This window comes from Pavona decussata, unplaced genomic scaffold (assembly GCF_977016875.1).
Source record: "Pavona decussata unplaced genomic scaffold, jaPavDecu1.1 SCAFFOLD_58, whole genome shotgun sequence".
Taxonomy (NCBI): Eukaryota; Metazoa; Cnidaria; class Anthozoa; order Scleractinia; family Agariciidae; genus Pavona; species Pavona decussata.
Window position 1 is genome coordinate 3,551,772 of NW_028145480.1, and position 17,669 is coordinate 3,569,440.

The 17,669-nt window shown below is 37.8% G+C and overlaps 2 long non-coding RNA genes across 12 annotated transcripts in view; one reads left to right on the top strand and one right to left on the bottom strand.

Moving 5' to 3' along the window:
• LOC146479723 (uncharacterized) overlaps positions 1-17,669 on the bottom strand; it is a 199,417-nt gene that overhangs the window by 34,854 nt on the left and 146,894 nt on the right. For 10 of the 11 annotated variants that reach the window (XR_014864888.1, XR_014864889.1, XR_014864887.1 and 7 more), the window contains 2 exons: positions 13,750-13,876; positions 538-666 (listed from right to left, as the gene is read on the bottom strand). This is a non-coding gene — a long non-coding RNA (uncharacterized LOC146479723). The remainder of the gene's footprint in view (positions 1-537; positions 667-13,749; positions 13,877-17,669) is intronic. The other variant, XR_014864883.1, reaches the window with a different exon arrangement.
• On the top strand, positions 527-17,572 carry LOC146479731 (uncharacterized). Its single transcript, XR_014864878.1, has 4 exons — positions 527-668; positions 1,113-1,195; positions 15,505-15,544; positions 15,981-17,572. It is a non-coding gene; the product is annotated as an uncharacterized LOC146479731 (long non-coding RNA).

Here is a 17,669-nt window from a genome sequence, read left to right on the forward strand (position 1 = left end):
CATGAATTTTTATTTTTAAAAAAGCATACGATTTCATAAGAAAGAAAAGAGGGTCAAAAGTGCTTAAGCTTTGATAACTTAAGTAAATTTCCAATCATCTTCAAGTGGTATTTTTTGTTTTTTGTTTTTTCATTTCTCTTTTAACCCCAACCCTTTTAGTCAAACTAAATAACACGGAGCTTTCAGGTGTATTGCCCGTTAATCTATGTGGTAAGTTTTGCGTCCGTGGACGGAAAGCTATCAAGCAGCACTCGCCTGTGTGACTGTTTATTATCCTGTAGAAGGTCTTCTAACTTTTAACTTCTCTAACTGTGACAATTCACACTAATAACACTGAGCAGTACTATTCGTTAATGTTCATAGATTTAGAATAGCTTTGGATAATTTTACCATATTTTTTCCTTGGGCGCCTTGCAGGCCCAGGTCCTCTTAGTTGATTGCTCACTCCTCGATAATTTTTAAAATCAAACTCTGCCTTAAGGGAATAGAACTGCTCCAAGGTTCTTTTATAGCAATTCAAGACGCTGAAAAACGCACCTTTTTGTATTGTTGTTCTTTTGTAATTTGTCTTTAGTAAAATGGCTGGCTATGAAGGACAGAAGTTCCTACATCGTCTGGCAAGAAGTGGTGGCTTCATCAGCAGCTTGGGAATGGAAAACGACAGCTCTGTAAGGATGATAAACGAAGCAATAGTTAAATTCAAGATAGCCTCTTACCTCACGAAACAAAATCAGCAATCGATTTTGAAAAGATGAATTCCAGCTGATCAATGGCTGTGATCCCCACTACAGATTCTGACGTTTCGCGTACCTGCCCACCGACAGGGAATTTTGTTTCTTTGGTTAGGTTGTATGTTGCGTTTAAATAAAGCGATATTACATAAAAGAGAATGAACGCTGTGACTGTGAACAAATTATATGCCCTTTGCCCACCCCAGGTAGAGAACCAAAATGACCTAAGTTGGGATCATGGTTCTTCAACATATCATGTTGTTACTTGTTTTTTGATAGTTTATTTTTGTTATCAAGGTCGATTTTGAGAAACATTTCAAACGGAAAATAACGAAAAAAACGTTACTTTTGTTATCAGCCGTATTCTCATTACTTCAATAGGTTGGAACACGACCTGGCTACTCCGAGAAGGGAAAGAAAGTTGAGATGTGCACAGAACCCAACAACCTCGGCTGTCCTATCATGTAAGTAGAGAAAATGACGGGGTACCATCAACAAACAGATTCAGTTTTAGCACTGGGATTGGTCAATAGAATTCGAGCCACTTTCTCAACCAATGAGAAGTAAGACAAAACGACTATGAGTTGCTCACACACGCCGGTAAGACATTTTTGCTTCGAACTCTGATTGGCTCAATGTGTTGTTTACGCCTGTTTCCGATCGACCAGAATAACTTTGATTTTGGTTAAAATACGACACTTAATTGAAAACCGCTCAAACAATAGCCTGCTGTTGACATAACAGAATATTGTTAAAAAAAAAAAAAAAAAAACTTAGGATACATCTAGACGAAGCATTTATTGAAAGGCAATTACGTTATTCGCTATAGTAAATTAGGAAAAAGGCACAGAATGGCACGCCTCACCGACGTATATTCCCAGTCATTTCTCTTCCGTTTGACGTCACTAATCTCATTCTTTGTATCCGAATTATTCCCTAACTGAAGAAAACCCCCAGCTGAAATAACAGCAAAGATCGCAGCTATCTCACTCGAGGGAGAGAGAGACAGTAGGGATGGATTTTGGCTTCCGATGCATTGTTAGGAAAGACTAGGGACTAAATAACCTGAAAAAAATACTTCAATAACGACTCAGATATATGCAATTTAAGTATAAACAAAGATAAAACTACATAAACAAGTAGTCTGTACGTGAAGAAGAATGCTGTTTACTATTTTCAAATATCTCTTTTTGTTCCAGAGATATTCAAGTTTTTAAAATATGCAAATTAGCCAAGTGATGACGTCACAAACTCAACCGAATTTTGGTCAACTATAATGAAAAAAGATATCTCAGCCAATTTGTATCAGAAATGCTTGATTCTTTGCAGTGACATTGTTCTTAGAAACGGTAAACGGCGTTTTTAATCTTTCCTGGAATTCTATGTGATAAACCTTAAAATTCAAGAGGTAAAAATTTGATTATAGTAGCACTTTAAGCGGTTGAGCATTTTTTTTTTAAATTGGTTATGTGGACTTTCCTCTTATTGTCACTGTATTTACCTCAGAACACCAATTGGGGAAACCCTTAAGATCGAATTGGAATTTGTAAATGTTCGTTTTTGAGGAGAGGGGAAAACCGGAGTAGCCAGAGGAAAGTCTCTCGAGCAAGGATGAGAACCAATCAGTTCAAACCACAGATGACCCCGAGACCGTAAATCGAACCGGAACCACATTACCGGGAGGATAGTGCTCTCACCTCTGCGCCATCCCTACTCCCCATGACATAGCCCCCTTTACGACTGACGTGTGTTCGTACAAATTTCAGCAATCAAGTATGGTGCGATTGAGTATAAACACTCAAGCTTGTTACCTGCATAGTGGTTGTCATTAGTGCACGTGACCTACGGAACCTGAAAAAGAAACGATTTTAGATGGATCTTAAATCTTGCTTCGGTTTCAAATCCTTAAAGAATTTATCGTTTTCAGCTAACTCGGGTCAGGACTTCTTGTCTCTCTTCTCCGCAGACTCCTTAATAAAGAAAGGAGCGAAAAGTCCGAAAAGGGAAGAAAACGAAAATGGAGAAAAGTTCCCACCGTTTCCCGCACCACTCCCTTGTTGTCTCCGCTGGAGCACGAAAGAGGCCTCTGTTAAAGTGCTACTATGATCAAATTTTTACCTCTAGAATTTTTATCACATAGAATTCTAGGAAAGATTAAAAACGCCGTTTACCGTTTCTAAATATCTGCATTGGTTCCGGAGATATTCACGTTTGAAAAATGTGTAAAATATGTAAATGAGAGGACTGATGACGTCATATTCTCAACTCAATATAACATCAAGTATATAAATAGAGCTATCTCAGTCAATTTACAGCAGAGACCATTGAAACCTGGCAGGCTATTAGTTCTAAAGGCAATACACCTACGGCTATAAAAAAATTCGGTTCCCATGGCAACTCACTCTTTTCCAGTCTCCTCCAACCTGATTTCAATATTTTAGTGATTTTCAAAAAACATGAAACAAGGCCACGAACGCGACCTAACATATTTATACGCTTGCTGGATCATGCAGATGAGGCACCATTGGCAAATATCAAAATAAAATGCCAAAGGTGGCCAGCAAATTCTTAAGTAGCAGGGAGGACTGGAACCCAGTATGTTGCCAGGGTAACAAAACTGATAAGCTCATATTATGGAGCGCACCTAGAACAATTGTTAGTAAATTACAGATTGATGGGCATGACGCAAATAACTAACAAACAAACTAAATAAATGGTTTCTCCTCTATTTTTTCCCAATCTAGGTGGATGCAACTGACAATATTGCAGTCCGTTCCTCAAGAAATACTCCGACTGAAGGAGCGCATTTTATTCCTCCAGACTGTTAGAGATCTAGCTTGGAAACACTAAGAATATGGAACGGGAAAATGTCAAGGTGCGAATCAAGATATATGAAAGATTCTCTCTCATATCGAGGCTCGTCCTTATGGAATTTTGTTAATTACAACGACAAGGAGGCAGCGGCGTCCCCGAACTTTAACTATCTCAGAAAGCGGGTCGGCGCTGAGAACTTTTTTAAAGATTTTCCGCACATCTGCATCAACCACACGATATAAACAACAGAATTGTGTCTACTATTAACCTACTATTAACCATTATTATACCGGAAATATTCTAATGTAACGTAAATAAGGTTAGTTTAAATTTAATTATCATCGTGTTCAAATAAAGATTATGTATGTATGTATGTATTGTAACTGATAACGCAAGCAGAAAAAGGATAAAATCTAAAATTATGAGATAAAAAGGAACGGTGTAAATGATGTGATAATTAATCATTACTCCGACTGAAGGAGCGGATTTTATCCACCAGACTGTTAGCGATCCACCTTGGAAACACTAAACCGAATATGGAACGTGAAAACAGTTTTCTATAGATATCAAGTATAGAACTTCCCGTGACGACTGTAACTTATAACTTAGGCAGACAAAGGATAAAATGTAAAATTATGAAATATAAAGGAACGGTGTAAATCATGTGGTTATTAATCATTACTCTGACTGAAGGAGCGGATTTTATCCACCAGACTGTTAGCGATCCACCTTGGAAACACTAAGCCGAATATGGAACGTGAAAACAGTTTTCTGTAAATATCAAGTATAGGACTTTCGGTAACGATTGTAACTTGTAACGTAAGCAGACAAAGGATAAAATGTAAAATTATGAAATAGAAAGGAACGGTGTAAATCATGTGGTAATTAACCACACGGTAGCACTGACGGACGGCTAGGTCTAATCTTTACAACTCTAGTTCGGAGGAAACGTTATTTTTGTCCGTGATACAATTTGTACTAAAATCCACTGCGACTATTAACGTGTGAGAAAAAAGCGTTCTTGGCTTTTCACTCTCCGGAGTGATAATAGAAAACTACTATTTCTGACGGCATGGATAAACGGTACACTCTTTTAAATATTATTTAAGAACGTCTAATTTTGGGGTTGAGGCTGAACGTTTTACATTTCTTTTGGCAATTTAAGCCTGAAAAGTTCTTACGATGTTCTTAGTTATCTGTTATAGTATTTCAATAAATCTATGCATACGTGACCAAGACACCTATTGGACAATATAGACTGAATTTTTGCCTGTATTATTTTATCCGTATTTATGCTTTTCATTTTAAAAACAATTGGTCGCAAAATGTTCTTAACTGACTCTCAGCCTGGGTAATGTTCTGAGTATGTTCTTAAATTTAAGTTCATCTCAGCCTCAACTTTCTTCTAAAAATTCTTACAAAAAAAAAGGAGAGTGTGTATCTACATTTGCTAACAGTGGCTAGAATCAGCAAAAATATCTCTCCCAGCCCCTCTCCCATTTAAATGTTGATGTACAAACGACTTGACTTGAACTTTTTTTCATACGATAACAATCTCAGCCAAATGATGGAAAAAATGTCACATTGAAATTTACTGATTGTTAAGCATCGGCCCACCAGGTTACTTCAGTATATGAATCACAAGGCAGAAACTGTTCAACAGCTTTTTACAGACTTTAACCTCACTCATCCCAAGTCGCCTCTCTCGTTATCTTCAGAAGAGGAAAGAGTGCTTCCTCTCATTTGAGTCTTGAGTAGTCTATTTTGAATATGCAAAATTCCAATGTGCACTCTCTTTAAACGTAACTTCTGCACATAAATTATGAGCGAAAAAGCTAATGCAAACTTTCAACACAATTGTTTTCTCAGAAAAGTTTCTCTTGTAAGAAATCAAGATGTAAATAAATATTCCGTCTAAACATGATCATAATGACAATGTGTAAACGAAAAGCCAATATAAACTTTCAGTTAAGCCGTTTGTTTTTCTCGGAAACGTTTCTCTAGGAACTAGGAAGGAATAGAAATGTAAATAAACCTTTCGTGGTAACATTAACATAACGACAATGCGCGATCACCACGACAACAGAAAATTCAGCCAATGAGGTGAAGGGAAAACATCAACACAAACCTTCCGTGTATAACGCAAATCAATTGTAAGCTAGAATATGGTAGTTTTCCGAACGTCGTTCCTTTGAATTACAATCCTTCTGAGATCAATAATTATTGAGTAGAATACCACTGCCTCGTACACTGGTTTCGTTATGACGGTAAGGTTTTTTTGAAACCTACCTGTCAACGTACTATGAAAGGTGAGTTGACCACTATGGTATAATGAACATCGCGATCATAACCTTTTTGGTGAAACACAACTTTCCCAAAACATCGATTGTCTAAAAGAAACGGCTTGTGTACAATAAATGTACACAAGCGAATTGAAAACAGGCCACCAGAATATCAATGAACAAGCGAGAAACGGAAATCCTTGCATTATATTTCTCTGAATACGTTGGTTATACTACCCTGCATTCGAAAAAATTTAGAAGCGAAGCACTACAAAGTTGAGGATTGATTCTTGTTCTGAGAAATACGCCGTGTGATTATCTCGCGGCCATGTAAGTAATGTAAACATACCTAGTTTGAGAAGGCTTAAAAGGCTAAGATTCACCATTCGCGTCTCTCCTTTCGTTATTTCAAATGGCAAGGGCGGTTGGGCTATCACAATTGCCATACATCAATGAAAAAAGAAGTAAACACAAAACGGCACAAAGACGCGACTAGGAGCTGTTATTCTACCTGCTCAAAACAGAACTATATGAGAACTACTGGAAACAACCCGCCGTATCATTTTCCTTTTTATTTCACAGAACCAAATGCCATGGATCGGCAGTTTTCAGTATTACGTTTTAAAAGCTACAACCAGGCTAGGTAGTCAGCGACGGTTCTGTTACCTGTTTGTTTCTCCCTCAAAACACAAAGTGGCTTATTGAGCCGATGGATCAAGGTGTCTTACAGGCAACGAAGAACCAACTATCTCATGGAGTGATTTGCAGCCAAGACCTTGATCCAACACATGCAAACATCAAGGAAATAGTATAGCAACAGTCTTCTGATAAAAATGTTGAAAGTAGCGACAAAGAAGACGAAGGCCAAGCTGACAACATTGCGTCGAACTTGAAGTTGTAGAATATTTTAAGAAGTGCTTCTAATGGATGGAGACACAGAACAAATCGATGCTACTCAACTTACGCAGCTTCGAAGAATGGTGATGGAATCCAGTATTAAGCTAAATACGCGAGAGTTAAACTGAACGTTGTAATTTCTCTTGTCATTACTTTTGCGGGGATCATATTTACAGTGGATTTTTGCTTACTCGAACCCTCGACTTTTCGAAACTCCCGATTCCTCGAAACAAAAGTTGTTTTTCTTGGATTTGCTTCGGTCAATATTTTACCCCGCGATTCTTCGAGCCAAATTCAGTTGCCCTAGAAGGTTCGAAGTTTTACTATATTTACTTTTCAGGAAAAGTTTATCTCAATATATTATGAGAAAGTTCAGCGAACGCAGCCTTATTGACATCTTCAGTACTTTAATATTCACATGTGAATCCGTGTGAATAAATTAGAACTTTTTTTTTGCTTTGTGAGATTCAGTGATCTTTGAGGGGCAACAAGCCAGTGATTTCTGCCCGAATCGTTCCGCAATGAAATGTTTTATATGATTTTTTTTTTCAACAGTTTACAAGAACGTTCGTTGGTTTGTTTCGCTGCCGTAATTGTCTTCTTTGCACAGTTTTGTTTCATACTTGCCCAGCACACTGGATACTGGATACCGCAATCCGCACACGATGTTGTTCTTTAAAACAAATCAATTTGCTCCAACATTTTAGAGCCAATACATGGATACTGGACATTGAAGTTTTAGACCAAAGTTTACAGTGTTTGTATGAAGTTTATTTGCATGGTAATACGAGACTGCGTTAAATTTCGCTTTACAATGTATTCAAATTTAGTTTGATCATTAATATTCATATTTTCGAACCATTTAACTCACTCACGCCGTAAAGGCCCGTTTAAACGGTTTCAACATTTGAGGTTCGACTTTACATATATTAATTCCTGTTTTGGGGAAAACTCGGCCCATGTGCGAATCCTCCACGGAATATTTGACTTGAAGCACAAGGGGAAAATAGCATTGTCAGAGGTGAGAATTTATTTAGCATGTAGCATTATGGAACAGTCTATAAATGCCAAATCTGTTCATAGTTCTCGGTCGCTAAAGGCCAGCTCAAGATAGCAATAAATAACCGGAGCAGCCGATTACTGCTTAGTCGATAACTAGAATACCTTCTAAAAGTGAGAAAAGAGGGAGACAAGACTAAGCTTTTGCTCAAGGAAAATCGTCGTGAGGCCTCGACGAGGGATGAAAACTGTAGACTGAACATGCGGCAATTAATATGCCAGGATCGGTTTCACGAATTCGTGTTTTCAGTAACAGCAGAGATTTCCTTCAGTGCTCTCCGTGATATCTAACCTCAAGTCTCTCTAGCTACTAGACAACTCAGTACAATTTCCCGTCTATTGAACTGAAGTTAAAGCTAATCTAAAGAAGCAGTTCGAGCAAGCAATATTTATGGCCGGTGAGTATCATTTCGCCTTACTCGTGCGGCCATGTTTTCATCTTGCCTTTAACTCAGTTTATTTCAAGTGCAGACATTTTATCGCTTAATGCATTTCTTAGCCAATTGTAAAGCATCAACATAGATCGGTGCAAAAGCAAAACCGCTTTATATAATCAATTTGAAAACAAATAATGCTTGATCAACGAAGAAAACGCAATTCACATCGCCCTTAGCTTTTAATCACGACCCGCGTCCAACAGGTACAAAATTGTTTAACGTACACTGAGTGGATAAAGGTTGAAAATACAAAAGGCGTCAATTTTAAAAGAGATTACAAGTCATCAAATCGTACAAAGACCGAAAAACAAAAGCGTGAAAATTACCATGAGCTTGGGTGCCGAAAGTCTGATTTCCCTTAAAATTCAGTAAATACGGCACACAACTGCTGGCACGGCGATACAGCTGAATTAATGCACAAGATATTTTAGCAGCGAGACAGAGACGATAACAACTTCGGCAAACAAAATGTCTTCTCGCGCCGCCATTTAAGTATTAATATACTTACATTGAAAAACAATCGTATCCCGCATCTACTAAATAGAAGATGCCTAAATACACTATGTTCTGATTTTACCACGGGCCCTTAATCAAAGTGAAAACAAAGAAAACAGGGAAGCATTTTTCAATTAAGTTATAATGCAATGGTGATGCATGGCCATTTTCGCTTTTGTTGAGTGTGTTAAGTTTTTAATCATCTCACCTTTGCGATATTAATTTTAAATTGACATTTCTCACCTAATTCTAAAAGATGACATGAATATGACATTAAATCCCTGGAAACGACAAAAGCTGTACAAACACTCAGTCAATAAGCAGTTAAATTCCTTTCCGTTCGACTGGTTGACCCGATGCTATTAAACCATTGTTCAAATTTGCACAAAATCATTTGATATTTATTTTAAGAACCGGTAAAATAAAAGTTGCCATTTGACAGGCATATACCCGTGGCTAATATCTGTGTTCTAACTAAGACTAAAAGGTTCACAATTTTTGGGGTTCATTAATTAAAAAAAAAAAAAGAGCTTAAAAAAATACAATTCATGGGGGAATGGCTCTTAGTAACGTAAAAGCGCCGATTTACGATCCTGGTAAATATATTAGATACATGTATACAGTAAAATGGATAAATTCAATTTTAATTAAAGCCGTTTCTGTTTTAATAGTTTTGTTTTGGTTCTTTATTACACTACAACTGCGGGTACTCCCCTCTAACATTACACGCTTCGTCACACCACCTAAACATGTTTGAAATCAATAGAAAGGTATCATAATAAGAGCCAGCTTTTACTGAAAACTTGAGGTTGGTGCCTCTCGGGGGTATTTCGCGAACTTCATCCACGTGTGATTTAACTCAGGATGGCATATAGTTGTTTAAAATAAAATTAAATAAATTGAAACGCAGCTATTTATAAACAGACACATGGTGGGCGCAATTAAAATGAAATCAGTACATGTTGATAAGCTAAGATTTTCAACTATGATCACAACAGAAACAAACGATGACCAAAACAGGAAATACATTGCTTTAAGAGGATTAGCAATATCGCTGCTTCGTGTGGTCGTCAGGAAATTGGTAAACCTCAGTGGTAAAATAAATACAGATGTGTTTTCGCAAAGAACATGTTATCCAAACAATTAAAAAGCTGTTATCACAACAAAGGGCATATTAAAGGCAGGTCTTCATAATACAGTAACGAGTGTTTTTGTATTCTGATAATAGCTTTATCACTCAATCAAAACGACACCCAACTGTTTTCATAGCACTTCGTGCTTGATGTAGCAAACACCGTTGAGCGTTGGAGGGTGAATCAATTATGGTGTTACGTGTGTGGACAAAAGCGAAACCATAACATCCTACGGCAAATATCAACTTTCTTGAGCCTCAGTGAACTTTTTATGGCGCTAATTGCTTAGACAAAGGGCTAAGCCGCAAATTAGCTAAAACATTAGCTTTTGAAATCTAACAGGGCCGCTAATCGACCTCCTTCCACTCTAATCATTTGTTAATTACCTATCGACGCGTATAAAAGGATTTAACTGCGGATACCTTTCATCACTTCACGGTTTTCTATCCACTTAAGTCTGTTGACAAAATAGCTTATAATGAACATCAAATGAAAGTTACAGTGTAGTACTGATTTTCAAGTTGAATATTTTCGGGTCGTTTTTGAGAATTTTTCCGCTTTTAGCTTGGGCACTTCACGAATAAAGGGATTAAATATTCAAAAACAAACTTGTTTTCTTACCATATTTGGTTTTTTCCTTTTCCATCGATCGGCGGGTCACAGTCCACTCCAAAGAGTCATCGAGAGTCAGTGGAGTGAATAGCTTTATAGCGATCACAAGAGATTGTTCGGCATGCCACTTTTATTAGCTACTAAAATAGCATATAACAGGAAAACAGGCAAAGACAAATGGAAACCGATTATTGTGGTTTTGTGCTATATGAATTAAGGGCATATGACCTCAATTGTAAATTCCACCGCTGTTGCGGCACGATCTTAATCTATAAAGTACTTGAACTTGTCAAGGCTGGCACCTTAATTAGTGTCCTCCGATTAAAAGTTTCTGTTTCATCCCAAATTCAGAAGGCTTTCATCCACCGACAAGAAAAAAACTCAGCAGGATTATAGCTTGTTTTCGCATCCGTTCCAAAGAACCCGCAGCATTTTCTTCTATAAAGGTAAGATGTAATACTCTACTACAGTTCATTCATTCTTTGAGGACATTTTTACGGCGAAAGAAATTTTTCTACGCGGATTTCAGCAAACAATATTATGTAAACTTTCCACAGGCTTATTGGGCTGCCTTGAATTCTGCGCAACTCGCACATTTTGCCCACACATTCAACCAAATAAGCAAGAGTAATCTGAAAGTGAAAAACTTATTTTGAGAGCTTTGTGACTGATTTAAGGTAAATTTTGCTCTTAGACTTGAAGAAATGTGGAATAGCAAACGCAGTGGCTAAATGCTTGGCAGCCGGGAGGAGTCTCAGATAGACTAAATGACCAGCAGTCAGAAATTCTTATGATATAATTTCTACGGAATGCCTCATTCAAACCGCCCGAAAGTATTTTATCTTCGTTTAGAATTGCAACGCGATTAGGAAAAAGAACGTGGCTTCGCGGATGACCATTTTTGCCAGCTAGGGCAAAGTATGAAATCGCCAATTTCTGAAGTCTGACTCACTGGCACTACTTGTCACGGCTCGATCCACAATTGTCACGAAGACGTCGGACAGGCTATAAATCACGGATGTACCAAAGGGGAGCGCAAGTGGAAATGATGTCAAACTTCTATATATACCGGTTAATTTGATACACTTTCGGCAGGTTTTCATGGGAGACTTGAGATGAGATAAAAATTTCAGACTGCTCGGCATTTAGTCTTCGTGAAGCCGTGCCCGTGTGACAAGCCACAATTGCTCGTCAATCTCGCAAAATTGCAGAAAACTTATCGGCTACCAGCTGAGCTACATAAAACCATTTAACTTTTTGTAATCGCTTGGCAATTAAAAAAAAATCATAGAATACGTACAGATATTTACACGACCCGTTCCGTTGAATTAATATTGGTAATTGAACTGAGTGGAGTGCAATTTGGTCTGAAATCATATACGCGTGATTTCAAAATGAAACGAGCGCGCAGCGCGAGTTTGATTTGAAATCACAAGTATGATTTCAGACCAAAATTGCACGACACGAAGTTCAATTACCACTTAATTACATCAATTTTGAAATCACAGAGTATCATTGTCAATATTAATATTCTATTTGTGTTACTTCATTTCCATTTTGATGGGCTAAAGAAAGGATGCGATTTAGAGCAAAAAATGGTGCAATTTGGGAATAAATTGCACCATTTTGGACCAATCAGATTCCAATGATGACCAGTGATTTCAAAATGGATGTAATTAAGGTAAAAATTTCAGACTGCCGGGAATTTAGCCTTCGTGAAACCGTGCCCGTGAGTCAAATGGTTGTTTAGACTTGTCAAAATAGTTAATTACGATTGCAGACTATCACCTGTCAATTTTATCAAGGGTGTAGGCATAACAGACAGTAAATGGCATACAGACTCTCAGTCTGATCATCACCTTCAAAGCAACACGATTAAACAACCTTTTTCGTGTCGGCTTTCAAATATTTTGTGTGGTCGGAAGGAAATTGGTGAACTTAGCAGGAAACTAAATATGGCTGTGTTGAGAACAGGTAATTACCTCTGTTTCACTTGGAAAGGCATACACTAGGTCTTCAAAGTACAGCCAGACGCGTTACATTACCACCGTTCGAGCGTGTTTCCCTCATTGAGTTAATTGTAAGGGACAAAAGCTAAACCGTCACATCCAGAAATATCTGCTTTTGAAATCTGTCTGATTGGTCTTCAGTCGTGGAGCTAATTGTTTTGACAAAGAGCTAAGCCGCCAAATCCAAACATCTAGCACTGCGTTCACTGATATCGTCGGCCGTTTCACGTCATGTTATTTCCTTGTCAATTGTTTGTCGATGACATTACAACCGAATTACGGGAAAATCGCATCGCTTGAGATTTCCGACTTTTTTTGGTGGACAAATTTACGCATCATGAACATTCAATGAAGACTACCTGGTAGTACGGTTTTCTCAAGTTGAAAATTTTCAAAATGAAATTTTTTTTTCAATTTTTTGTTAGGGATAAATACTGCCTCCTCCAAGGACCGTTCGCTTTTAAAAGGGTGCGAGGCACCATGGGAACGTGAAAAACGGCGGGCGAAGGGCCTGCGAAACATTGTGTCGCTTTCCAGCTTAATTTGTTTTTGTTTTTAAGTGCTCAATTTTCATTTTAAGCGATATGACCACGAAGTTAGGAACTCGGGAGATAATTAATTTTATGTGGAATCCGTTGAAGAACGTTGTTTGACTTGAATTTTACATCGGGTACATCCATCGTTCAACATCTTTCGCTTAGACAAGTTATCTTTAGCATTTATTCTATTGTAAGTTCCGTTATGATTAAATTTCATTCGATTTTAAGGTACCAGACAACTGACAAGCACCACCATTTAACTGTCAGAAAAGGAAACTATTCTTGTTTAAGGATTTCATCTAAGTAAAAATCAGATAAAATAAACAAATCAGGCGTCGCTTTTTGCAAAACCTGTTTACATTTTCCAACACTGATAAGAATGGTAAATGTCGATGTGCGATGAAAAGTGTTCCACTAGGGCAGGTTAGAAAGTGCTTGACTGTTTACTAAAATGTAGAAAATGTTCTAACTTTTCGGTCTAGATAGCATCCTCAACCATTGAGCAGTACTATTCGTTAATGTTCATAGTTTTAGAATGGCTTTGGACAATTTTATCATGGTTTGTCCCTGAGCGCTCTCGCAGGCCCAGATCTTCTTAGTTGATTGCTCACTTGTCTTACCTCTGGCTGGGTTTTTCTTCTGGAAATCCTCATAATATTCAAAATCAAACTCTGCCTAAAGGGAATAGAACTGCTCGAAGGTTCTTTTTAAAATAGCAATTCAAGACGTTGAAGCACGCACCTTTTTGTATTGTTGTCCTTTCAGTTTGTCTTCAGTGAAATGGCTGGCTATGAAGGACATATGTTTCTCGCTCGTCTGGCCAAAAGTGGTGGCATCATTAGTAGCTTGGAAATGGAAAACGCCAGCTCTGTAAGGATGATAACGAAGCACTAGTTAATTCAAGATAGCCTCGTAGCCCACAAAACAAATTCAGTAATCGATTTTAAAAGGATGACTTCGGGCTAATCACTAGCTGTAATCCCCACTATAGACTCTGACATTTGGCAGGATCCTGTAGTGTTTAAAAAATGTGCACAAAGTCGACCGCCAGACGTGGCACACCCTACAAATACCCACAGACAGTGAACTTTGTTTCTTTGGTTCGGTTGTGTGTTTCCTTTAAATACAGCGATATTGCATAACAGGGAATGAACGCTTTTACTGTGAACAAAATAGTTGTCCTTTGGCGACACTACCCCAAGTAGAGTTCATTTCCTAAGGAGAAAAGTTCCAAAACGACCCAATTTGACGATCATGGTACTTCAACCGACAGTTTATTTTTGTTAAAAGCTATATTGCCATTACTTCAATAGGTTGGAACACAAACGGGCTACTCCGAGAAGGGAAAGAAAGTTGAGATGTGTACAGAACCCAACAACCTCGGCTGTCCTATCATGTAAGTAAAGAAAATGATGGGTCGACCTCTTTACACTCGAGTGTAGCTCTTTGATTGGTTAATAAAATTCGAGCCACTTTCTCGACCAACGAGTAGCAAGACAAAAGGACTTGGCTTGTTCACACACATTTTCCCGCTTGAACCCGGTAACACGCTTTTGCTTTGAATTCTGTTTGGTTTAATGTGTTGTTTACGTATGTTTGCGATCGACCAGAATAACTTTGGTTTTGATCAAAACACGGCACTTAATTGAAAACCGCTCAAACAATAGCCTGCTTTTAACATAACAACAGAACATTTGGTAAGAAAAAAACTAAAAACAGGATACATCTCGACGAAGCAACAAAATTCTTAAAACGGACATTACGTTATTCGCTATAGAAAATTGGGAAAAAGGCAAAGAATGACACTCCAGAAGATAATGTGGTTCACCGGCGTATATTCCCAGTCATTACTCTATTCTTTGACTCGAGCAATCCCGTTCTTTGTGCCCGAATTATTCCTTAACTAAAGGAAACTCCCAGCTGAAATAGCAGCGAAGATAGGCAGCTATCTCCCTCGAGAGAGAGACAGTAGAGATGGATTCTGTCTTGTGATGCACTGTGGCAAAAGACTAGGGACATAACTTTAAAAAAAACTATAACAAAGACTAAAAAACATAAGATAAATGCGATTAAAGTACAAAATCAGGTAAAACTACGATTAACTAAAAGGTTTGAACGTACTTCCTCTATAAACACGATAGCTAATACAAGAAAAGTAACAACAAGTACACAAATAAGGTACATTGCAACAGGAGAGCCCTCAGTTTATCATTATCTAAAAGAAGCCTCTCCTCTGTAAAGGCCTCTTTCACTTTCCAGCGGAGACAAATAAAGGACCGGAGAGAGTAAAATAAGGAGCAGCACGGGAAACGGTGGGAACTTTTTCTCCATTTCCGTTTTCTTCCCTTTTCGGACTTTCGCTCCTTTCTTTATTAAGGAGTCTGCGGAGAAGAGAGACCAGAAGTCCTGACCCAAGTTAGCTAAAAACGATAAATTCTTTAAGGACTTGAAACCGAAGAAAGATTTAAGATCCATCTAAAATCGTTTTTTCTTCAGGTTACCAAGGTCACGTTCACTGACGACAACCAGTATACAGGTAACTAGCTTCGTGTTTATATTCAATCACAGTATTTGATTGCTGAAATTTGTAGAAAAACACGTCCAGTCGTACAAAGGGGCTACGTCGTGGCGACTAAATGATGACTTAGTTCCAAAACACCAACGGGATGACTGAAGTGAATACTCCAAGAAAGAAAACCATTGTCAAACAGCAGAAGAACCTGAACAACTAATCCCGACTTTGTCAAGCTGAATTTCACTTTCATTTCCAACCTTCAGAGGCACTTATTTTTTGTTTCTATGAACTGGCATGGCCATTCTAACAAACCAGATTCTATTAACGCATTTAACTACTTTAGCCTTCTATTATCCTTTTTTCAAGTAAATTACAGATTGGTGGGCATGACAAAATAATTAACAAACAAACAAACAAAATAAATAATATATGTTTCCTTCTATTTTTCCCAATCTAGGTGGATGCAACTGAAAATATTACAGTCCGTTCCTCAAGAAATACTCCGACTGAAGGCGCGGATTTAATTCCACCAGACTGTTAAGGATCCAGCTTTAAGATACTAATATTGAACGCCAAAACAGTTTTCTGTAAATATCAGAGAGACTAAGCCCCACGTTTACGGCAAAAGGCAAACGTGACATTCTAGTTTATGTTTTCTTGAAAAAATGAATACATAGTTTCGGATTATTTGTTTTTCAGGGTAAAAGAATGTTATTAAGTAAATGACAGGAAAAAGCAAAAACGTAAAGCTGTGTTTCTTACTGGTGCTTCAATTTCTGTCAATCAGTCTCGCTAAAAAAATATGCAATATGATAAAGAGGGATACGTCACTGTTTTACAGCTTAAAATACTGCTGCCACCTACGAGTTTAGCAAGGAAGTAAAACACCAAAGAACCTCATTGATAGAAGTCAAATGTACGTTGAATGGCATTTCCCTGTGCTATACAACACTTTAAAATGTAATTGGAGAGGGTTGAGATCTCTTCTTCGACTGAATAGAAGCCAACCGATTCTACATGACAAAATCAATTTTTGTGATAACTGCTTTCTCAGATGATAAGATGTTTTAGTTTTCCTCATTTTGGTAAAGAAACGTGACATTCAGACACCGTGCGTTTGATTTGGTCATCACGCTTGTATATTCGTTCATATGGACACGAAGCAGCTTTGTTTATGGCCAATTTAAAGGCCTTCTCTTTCATCTCGATTGTCTTTACGGGATAATATTGACTAAAGAACTTGAATCTTCACAAAAATCGCACTAAAAACGTCCAGGTTTTCTTAAAAATAAAAAAAAAAATTGATCAATGATATGCACGAATCATAGATAACATTTTGTGCCTAAGAACAACAAAAAAATCTACATGAAGTTCTGAAATTAACAGTTTGTAGGGAAAGAAGCCGGCACTGATGTCGGTGACTTAAATATTGCACGATAGAATATTAACTTGGAAATTAATTAAATGAATAATGTCACGAAATGTATCGCAAGTAACGCGAGCAAGCAAAGCAGATTGCACAATTGTAAACTGGCAAAGTCCGAAGTTAATGTACTGCATGATAATGATGAAACTGTACGCATTTTTTAAGCTAAATAAGGAAGAGAAACGCGTGTAATTGTGTGATACGAATTAAATTTAGGAGCATTACAAGTGTAGGCTTATGTTCAGTTGGAAGTCTTCAAAACGATGGAAATGTGTTTAGATACTTCCAGATGCAACGAATTCTACATCTTATAAGAAATGGTTTATTAATACGTACGCTGAATCTTCTCCTATTCTTGAGGCAATGAGCTGAAAGAGAGCGTTAGACATGTTGAATACGAAGAGAAGTTTACCAACGACATATAAGGAGCGAGTGCCCTTTTATGGAGGCACACAGAGCTGTGACGGATAACTTGTTCCCATGCTCAAACGCGGGCGAATCAGAGTGATCGATATTAAACTTGTTTTAAATCGGAAGGTAAAGAGTCCTCGTGTCAAGCTCTACGCTGATAGAAAATACCAGAAATTCAAGAGGAAATAGAGGACTCTTAACAAGGTAAGCACAGATTTAACGAGGATACAGCTTTGTCAACGAGACACCGGGCGAATTTCATTGTACAATGACCTACCCGCACATTTTCCGAAGCCAAAAATGGCGGGA